Source organism: Elephantulus edwardii, unplaced genomic scaffold, assembly GCF_000299155.1.
Source record: "Elephantulus edwardii isolate Elephantulus edwardi_28Jun2011 unplaced genomic scaffold, EleEdw1.0 scaffold00193, whole genome shotgun sequence".
Taxonomy (NCBI): Eukaryota; Metazoa; Chordata; class Mammalia; order Macroscelidea; family Macroscelididae; genus Elephantulus; species Elephantulus edwardii.
In genome coordinates, this window is record NW_006399943.1 from 1207455 (window position 1) to 1217470 (window position 10016).

The 10016-nt window shown below is 44.6% G+C and overlaps 1 pseudogene; it reads right to left on the bottom strand.

Moving 5' to 3' along the window:
• LOC102858699 overlaps positions 1–10016 on the bottom strand; it is an 88701-nt pseudogene that overhangs the window by 35166 nt on the left and 43519 nt on the right.

The window sequence follows — 10016 nt, forward strand, 5'->3', positions numbered from 1 at the left end:
CTCTCTCTCTCTCTCTCTCACACACACACACACACGCACACATCATTATATGTATGTGTGGTGTGTGTGGTAAAATACTGTTGAGTTAGAAGAGACTTAGAGTGCAGCAAATCACATGAGAGTTCATTGCTTATCTTTCTTCCATGGAGCATTTGTTGGATTAGAAATATGTACCTTTGGGTTGGCAGCACAACTCCTTACACTAAGCCACTATAGCATGTGCGCTCTCTCTCTCTCTCTCTCTGTCTAGATATATTGTTATATCAAATTGGAACTGACTCATAGCTGAGCCTCCCGCAGATTTTCAGAGGCAGTAAATTTCATGAGAGGAAATTGCCCCTCTTCCTCCTCCAGAGCATCTGGTGATCCAAACCATGTGTCTTCAGGTTGGCGCCACATCTACCACTGAGCCACGATGGCATATATCTGGGTAGCAGCTTTGGTCAAGCAGCCATAAGTTAAAGGCACTACAGAAAGCAGGCTTCATAGAATGCTTATCTCCTCCTGATCTCTCGGGCTCACGAGTTCAGCAACCAGGACACTGTCCCAGTTGTGAGGATCACCTTCATCATGCCCCCCCCTTCATGAGGGCATATAAAAGACCCCAAATGCCTTCCTAGCGTGTCTATGATCCCAGCGTTACAGCAAAATCCACTTGTTAACTACAAAATTCCCAGAAGGGCCACGTATGGATTAAAGACACCACACAGACCCCACTTTGCCCTGCGGGGCTGTGCCTCTTCTCTGCTGCGTCCCCCCCCCACACGCCTCTCCCCGTGGCACCTTCGTCCCGACTCCTCAGCCTGAGCGCGGACTTGGAGCTGTTGGTCCAGGCGTCGTAGGCGAGCTGTAGGGAGAGAGCCACAATAAATCCCCCTCAGGTCACTGCCGTTTCAGACTCATTGGGGCCCAGGCCTTCCTTTTCCTCCTTAAAGGTCACAAAATCCAATTAGAAACATCTCTAACTGTATGTGCTTGTTGTCGGTAAGCTTTAAATAATAAAACTCAGACCGAATGAGACTAATCGGGGCAGATGGAAAATCGATGTCATATTTGTTCCAAGTAATTTCCTTTTAGAAGAGAAAGGCTCATAAGGGGTAGGTTGTGGATTTTAAGATGTTTAAAGTTGCTTCTAGACATTGGGATGTCAAAGTCAACCCCAAATGGATTTTCTCAGGGTGATCCTAGCCCTGTTCTCGAAAAGTCAGTGCAGCTTGGTGGAAGGGCTAAGCCTGGAGGTGGTATTTCTGAATCATCTCTAAGTAGTTCTGGCTTTGCCAAAAGTGGAGAAAGAAAGGGACCCACAACAAGTTAGACTGACACAGTGAGCGCAGCAATGGGCTTACATGTGTCAGAGATTTTGAGGATAGCACAGGACAGGACAGGGTCCAGGTCTGTTGTTGCTGAGGTCACAATGAGTTGTACGGTACTCATCTAACACCAACAATGACGACACAGGGCAGATGAGGTGACATATGGGATTCCTTCACATCCTTAAATAATCTCTAGAGGGAACACGCTCAGTGAAAATGCATGTGAAGAACAGGGTAGCTGTTCGGCTAAAGACCGGTGGAACCCTCAAGACGGTGGCCCTTCATTGCCTTTCAAGTCTAGAACTGTACTCATGAACTCAACCTTGTGAGTCAATATCCAACCGCATGCTTGAGAGACCTTTAAGATGATCAATAACTTGAAAGCGGAACAGTCTTTCGAGCAGTCAACCAACAAGACCAAAGACGACAGCCTTGGCCTGGGGATAGAGCTCAGAAGGCAAGAAGGGAGATCAAAGGAGGACAAACAGACACAGGAACTGCAGGTAGGAAACGGGAAGAGCGACGTGCCTGTGTGGGGCTTGTAATCAACCCGCACCAATCGTTAAATAGAAGATCAGTTGCTCTGCGAATGTTCACACAAATCACAGCAGAGGGTTTGGAGTTGTTCTTTTGACCATGTGATAGGATCTTCCAATAACAATAGTAAAAAAGAGAATAAAATTCACACTTAAGGGTAAGAAGAATCCCAAGACACAGTCTTGCTTGACAGTGAAGAGGACTTGAAGTGCATGCCAGCAATAGTGAAAATGATGCATCATTTTGATCTGTCCTGCATACAGACCATGCGTCAGAATCAGCAACTAACAGCCAGGTGACTGTCTCCTTACAGCTCAAAATCTAATCCACTGGGATGGACCAGTCAGCTGTGGATACACACACACACACCCACACACACCCACACACACACCCTGTCTTTTGGCATGGTATACTTTGAAGGGAGAGTCTACCCAATCACCACCCGAAACCATTGTGGGCACCTGGCAAGCCGTCTTGGCCTTTGTCACGTGGTCTTTTCTTTCCCCTTTGCTTTCTTCCATAGACTCTTCATCCTCACTGTCTGTCTCAAAAAGGCTGTAACTGCCATCCTGAGCCCCTGAAAAACACGTCCACCAAAGAGACTGGACCCTTTGCTGATAGACCCCAGCACCAGACAAGCCTGTGGGCGTGTTATCTGCATGTTATCTGTGCCATTTCCTCCTTCCTGGCACGTTCTACAGCAGAAGCAAGGGCTGTCAGAACAGGTTCAGGCGGCTCCCTAACTCGATTTAAATGATGTATAAGTGTTGGTATTTCTCATTAGACCCCTGTGGGTTTCCACTTCCCTATTCTATCCATCTACCTCATTAGCCTCAGAGGCCCCAGCCCCAGGTCTTTCCCTGTTACAGACGCTCACAGTCACTTGGTGTGTCATTAGTGATAATGACAGCAAGCCGCCCCCAGGAGAGGAGGAATGCTGACATTGTGGTCGAGGGGAGGGAGTCTGGCTCCGCGTTTCTAGGAATCACAGGGACTTGTTCTCATTACAACAGGGAACTTACATTCCTGCCACAATCGTTGTGTATCCAAAGGAGAAAAAAAAGAGTCCCCCTCTCATCAAGTTGGTTTTCACTAATGGTGACCTCATGTGGCAAAACAGACCTGTCCACAGCGTTACTGTGGCTTCAATGATTACATAGCAGCTCGTTTCATTTTTCTCCCAAAGAGCACTTGATGGGTTCCATCCTCCAAACTTCTGGTTGGTGTTTGCTGTGTGCCACTGAGTCAGAACTGACCCACAGCTGACCCTCCAGCACATTTTCAGAGGCATTAAACCACACAGGAGACGACTGTCCATCCTTCTCCTGTGCAGCGGCTGGTGGATTTGAGCCATGTGTCTTTGTTTTGGCAGCACAGCTTTGTACCAGCACGCCACCAGAGCTCCCTCAACTCTTAGTTAGCAATGCAATGTGTAGCTTACTACAATGTGTTTCCTAGAAAATGAGTCAACTTTTAGGGACTCTGGAAACTAAGGGGAGCTACCTGAGCCAGCTGGCCCTGCTACCCAGGACGTTAGTGTTCTGGGAGTCTTGGTGCATATGCCCCGTTAAAGAGCGATCACTTACCAGAAGGATGTGTCATCCATGGCTGCCACCACTTCTTCTTGTCTTCATTTTCCACTGTGCCGAAGTCATCTAAACACAAAGGGAACCCAAAAAATCTATCAGCCTTTACTGTCCTGGACCAGGTTACAGTTATTGAAAAGAGGACCTGAATTTGTAACAATTCGTTTTTGTTCACCAGCAACAATAGAAGAAGAAGGCAAGTCAGGAATTGAAATATGTGGCTAATTGTCTCTATAAACAAGTATCTCTTTTGCCATGAGATCAGAGGACCTAGATGATGCCCAACTATCGTTATTGAATGTTTTCTTTAAAAAGAGTTTAAAGAAGAATCCTGACCAAAGGGGGGCGGGGAAACAGAACCTCATTTTAAATTTCTGTTGCTAATTGTTGTTGAGTTGATTACAAATCATAGTGACTCTGAATAACTGATCAAAACCTTGTCCTCTCCTGTGCCAGTTTTACAATCTCTGACATTGTTACATAATCACTGTTACGGCCACTGTGCCAACCCATCTTCTGAGGGTCTCTGGATTTTCCTGTGGCCTCAAGATTTTCTGGAGCCTTGGATGTGAATCTACTTCCAATGTTACTGTATAGAGACAATCTTTAAAACGTCAGTAAAAAAAAGGGTAAAGAATGTCTGCTTTAAATACTGCCTAGTTCCACTGTTGTAAAACAGGACTGACATGGGGGTTGGGGAGGAGACTGAGAAAGAAGGGATAAATTGTGTCTACTGCATTGAAACATGCAGATGAGATGAGACAGAGAACTGTTTAAAAGGGATATGTGGTTAGGTATTATGGTCAGGACAGGAGTCCAGAACGAAGGCTGCATAGTGGAGTGGACTTGGAGGGAGGGATTGTATAACAATGAAAGAATTTTTCTTTTACTTTTCAAAAAGAAGAGTGAACTGGAGGGGAGAGGTGGCAGGGAGAAAAGTGCAACACTGAATGAATGGAAATCCAAAAAAATCTCTGTGAATGTTTATGAAAATGAATAATAATAATAATAATGTCTGCCTTGAGCATTGTAGTGTTTTAAGAATTGCGTGGAGTCACGTTGACAACAGCACCTAGACAGGTTAGACAGGATCTTCCTGGGGCAGTACATTTATGGTAATGAGGCAAGGACAGCTCAGAAAAGGAAGGGGGAACCGGGCACAGCTTGAAGACTGTGATCAAGGTGACTCTGGAAGTCCTACAAGCAGAAGAGCTGGGTTAGTGTGTGCTGTCTCGAGCTGAGGGGGCCCTGGTGGCACGGCCTGGAGGGCGTTGTGCTGCTCAGCCACAGGCCATGCCTCTCAAGCTGCTTGAATCTACCCGCTGCTCTGTGGGAGAACACGGGCCTCTCCTCCCGTGTGACAAAGTCTCAAAGCCCAAATGTAGAGCCAGTCAACTATGAGTCAGCTCTAACCCGAGGCAATGAGATCGTTGAATTGTCTACTGTGTATATTCTCAACAACAACAACAACAAGTAAAAATAAAATACAATGATCATTTTAAAATGAAATAAAGAAGGGCCTGAATTAAGGCGGCATAGGTCTTCGGGACTGAATAAATGAAATTCAACTTCTTGAGCACTTTTTTAACCCTTCCCCACTCTATTGCCTTATAAAATAATTAGTTTGGGCCAATTAATTAGTGCAAGTAAAATTTGAAAAGGTAATGTCTAAATAGCTTGAAGTCTTATTTCTAAGGGAGTCTGTTCATAAGCAGACAAGCTCTCCTTTAAAAAAGAAATAAATGATCCTCTGTAAAGATGTCTTTGTTCAATACTTTGGGAAATCAGTTTCAATACTTTTTTGAATTTGAAAGTACGAAGATGGAATCTTTTATTTTTCTTTCCTTAAAAACACCATAATTCAGTCTTGTTACTAATTCAGACAGTCTGTCCCTCAATTAGGGAGGTGAAACCATCTATCACACCTGCATACAAATTGTCAGATAAAGCAGAGCCATCTTAGTGGTTGGAAGCCAAGGGGGTGGCATTACAATCTTCACGGGGTTCAACCCCAGAGAAGAAAATCTAGTCCAATTTAAAAGCAACTAGTTTCCAAAGACATTTTCTTTATTTCACGACAATAAAAAAAAAAAAAAGAAAGAAAAGAAAAGAAAGAAAAAATCTTCTTTCCTCCAGCCACCTGGCCCTTTGGGGGATTTCTTATTTTTGGAAACATCTCAGAAACTGAAAAAGGGGAGAAATTGCCTTCTAAGTACTTCTTTTATTCCCAGAGAAAGTTCTTCTGGATCAGGGTGGGGTGGGGTAGGGGATTATTCTGCAAACGAGGGAGGGTCCTCTTGAAGAGTTTGGTTTATGGTTCAGAATTTCAACTCAAAGCACAATTCCAACCTCCCCCACACCAAAACAAAACAAAAAAAACCAAACCAAAACAAAACAAAAAAAACCAAAACAAAACAGTACTTCTTTTGTACCAGGAATGGGACAACAATGCCTTGCTGACTTCTGGAGTTGGGTAGGTGAGTGTGGTGGAAGAGGTGTGAGTTTACTGTCCCTGCACCCAGGCGACTGACACAGGGCACTAGCACACACTCACAGCAGCACCTCACCTCTGTCAGCAGCCCCTCTCACATCCCCCTTTCCAGCCAGACAGCTCTTGCTGATAGCCAAATCCTCGGAACGCCCGCTGGCTTTCTGCAGAACAGCGATTTTCTTTTGTTTTGTTCTGATTTTCTCTATCCTGGTGATTGAAGACAAACAGAGAGCCATTTTCTCCTGTACTAGGGAAAACTCTTTTTGCCATTTTGCTGGGTTTATTTGTTCACACTTTCTCCTAAAACTTAAGGCTTTGAGGAAGCTGCTTTGTGCCCTGAAACCAAGTCTGGCCAGCTTGCTGCTTCCCAATTTCAGTTAATACCGAGTAGGCTTGTAACCCACCAGCTTCGTCTGGGGGCTGCGGGATGAATAGGAGGAGGAATTACCTGTTCTAAGCTGACCAGTGTCCCAGAAGACAACACACATCATCAATGTCAGTAATGTCCCCCCAATGCCAAAAGAAGAATGAGTTCATTCCTTAACGTCATGAGATAAATCTTTTTCTAAATTTGTTGCTTCAAAGTTGGATTGGATTTTTCTTTCCTTGGGTTGAACCCACTGAAGAAAGCAATGTCTTCCATCAGCTCTTGTCATGGTGTCATGGATTGAATTGTGTCCTCCCCACCTCTCACCTCAGAATACCTGAGTGGAATGAAGTCATGTTCAAGTTATGCAATAGCCCACCATGGTCTGAGAAGGTAATCAGTTGTAAGAGGGTGAAGGGTGGGGTACAGCACCCTCAATCCCTTCACAGCTTTGGCCCAATGCGATGGGAGTCCCCTGAGGTGCAGCAGATAATATCTTTTCAGTCACAAGAGATAAAAGGGGAGGAAAGCCAGCAGAAAGAAGAGACTGTCAGTACCGTCAAGAAAAAACCAGAAGTAGAGTGTGTGCTTTGTGCCCAGGTCTCTATAACGGGAATAAACACAGAAAGGCTTCCCCTAGAAATGGAAACCTGGTGTGGGCTTACAGGCTGCTAGTCTAGAAGGGAGTAGGTTGCCGTTGGTCCTCACTGGCAATGCCTCTCTCAGAGGGGCTGTGAAGAGCTAAGACAGCTAGCAACCACAGAGACAGGTTGATTCAGTGATTGATATGCAAGGTGTGAGAGACAGGAAGTTGGTGAGATGCTATTTTGGGATTCCTCAGATTGAAATTCCCAAGATGCCTGTGCCCACTGAAACTCTCCAACCCCAAACTCTTGTCCCCACTTGTGACCAAGTGATGTAAAGAACTCTAACAAGATGGACATATGCTCCCTCCCCCAACTTCAGCCCTCCACACAGTCTGGTTTCTCCAACAGTATCTGCATTTTAAAGTTGACTTTAAGGCAATTAACTTTTAAAAATCTAGCCCAACCCTAAGCATTAACATCCTTGAAATAATTTGTTTGGTGTTTTAGATTTTAACACCTGTAAGGTAGGGTGATGTCATGCTTGGGAGGGTGGAGGGACAGCACAAGAGAGGAAGACCCTTGATGAGATGAATTGATTCAGTGACTGAGGAAATGGGATTAGGTGTGTTGGAGACAGTGAAACTGGCACAGGATAGAGCAGGGCTTAGGGCTGTTGTACATAAAGTTACTATGAGTGGCAGGTGACTCAACAGCATATAACAACAACAACAACAACAACAAGGTAAGGTGAAAAATAGGAAGTCCCTCCATGAGATCGATCTACATCATGCTATAATGACGAGTCAAGTGCAGGTGAGATTCTGAGGACAGTGCAGGCCAGTCAGGGTTTGTTCTGTTGCACTTGCACTTGGGTTCTGTGAGTGGCAGCTGATGCAACAATCCCTAACAACAACAGAACACCAACGGATTCTTGGTTGTGAAGTAGTTAAATGCTCAACTGCTGAGGGGTTGGTAGTTCAAATCCACCAGGTGCATCATAGGAGAAAGACTTGTTGATCTGCTTCCTAGAAAATCCTATGGGGAAATTCTCCCCTCTCCTATGGGGTTGCCATGGGTCGGAACTGACCCATTAGTAATGGGTTTGGTTTTGTGCTCTACTTTTTAAGGTGCATTAAAGTAAAACTGTGCTCATTAAGAAAGAAAAAAAAATCCATGTAGCTGTAATGAACCTTGGGGTGCCACCCGGGGAGTGTGTGCTAGAAGTCAGTGAAGGTTGGAGAGGGGCTTTGTTTCCCCTCTAAGCCTGGTGGGGACAGCATGTTTGACCAAGCCAGAGAGTCTGAGCTGCAGAGAGCTCACAAACCCCTGCTTCATCTAAGTGCTGCATTAGGTGAGGGCTCGTTCCAGAAGCCTGCGTTCCCATCACCGTCAAGAGCTCCGCCTTTGTTCTCAAGTTAGAAGAATCAGGCAGCAATTTTTGCCACCTCCGTCCACTGATTGACCCACATCTGTCTCATTAGCGCCCCATGCTCCAAACTCTGGTACATTTCCCATCTTACAGCAGGCTCTTTATCTTGGTGAAAGTGAAAAATAAAAGGAAAAAAGAGAATTAAAGGAGAAGTCTGCATCAAAGGAAGAAATATCAGTAAGAGAGTGGCGAACTCTTTGGAAGGGTATCTTTCCAGAACAAAACAAAAGGCAACCTACTGTCTCATGGTGACCAATCTGGATTTTTCCTCTTCTTCTTCACAGCGTTCCAGCACCTTCCTGCGGGACAGCTCCAGCAACCGAGCAGCCCTGGGTGTGCAAAAACTGATCATTTCAAATGAAGTGATACCTTTAATGGGTTCTACTGATAAACAGTCACTGTAAATCTTTGAGACTAAGTGTAGGGATGAATTGTATCAGTCATTCAGATAACAACTTACTGACAGTGAATTGGAACCAAGTCCTACTTGACCCTCTAGCAAGCTTTCAGAGGTTGTAAGTCCCACAGAAGGCTGTTGGCCATCTTCCTCTGGAACACTAGCTAGTGGGATTGATCCACCCGCTTTGGGTTGACAATGCAACTTCTTAACTATGGGGCCACCAGAGCTTCCTTCCATATAACAAATAAGTCTGCAAGGTAGGAATCTTTTTCCTCTTTATCTTCTTTAAAAAAAAGCAAGAAACTAGAGGACACAAAGGCCAAATTTAGCTCAATAGGTCAAAGACAAACCAACCATTCTTGGAAGCTTTGTATATTCCTTAGTGAGTGAATGAAGTACTTGTACGATAATGAAAACCAACAATCTGAAGATGGAGTGTGTTGAGCTAGGGCTTCAAGGTGAGAAGAGTTTGCTTTGAGGGGCACAGTCTGACTGGAGTATCTGAAATCTGGGACATTGACCTTCCCTACGGTGTGGTCATTCCCTGAACAGTATACCCGTCCCTCTTTGTTGCAATGTGAAAATGCAACGTGGATGGTCTACAATGTTCCGTATCCTACTTTGGTGAGCGGAAACGGAGGTGTTTAATACTTACAAGTGCCTACGTGAGGTATAACTATTGGTCTCTCCCTGTAAGAACAAGGAAGAGTAAAGAAGAGGAAAAAATCGTTACTCCAAAGGCTTAATGGATCACGTGAATTTCAGTCTCCACAACATTGAAGCCAGGACTAGATGGTGCCCAGCAGCCACTGCTGGCTTCTGAAAGAGACCGCAATAGAAGGTGCTGGATGGAATGGGTGGAAAATGTGGATCAAAATGAAAAACAAAAAAAGGCCAAGCTAGCTGGTCTGACAGAGACTACTAGAGAACCCTCGGACGATGACTGTCATCCCCTGAATCTCAAACAAAACACAGTCCTGGATTTGTCTCAATTGGTAGCCAAATAGCAGACAGGCCACTAAGGTCATCAGTAACACTTTACTCAACCACCACACAATATCAAAATGGCAGCCTTCGTCCAGGAATGAAGCTCAAAAGGTGGAAGAAACAGGAAAGAAGAATGAACAGGAATAGGAAATGCAGAGGCCAGTGGGAAGAGGGCAGCTACAATGTGGTGATTTTAATCCTTGTTCCACATCAAAATGTACAGAAATTGTTGAATTGTTCAATAATAGAATTTTTGAAATGAATACAAAATGTATACAGTGTGTTCTATAAACTTGCTCACAAATAATAATAATAATAA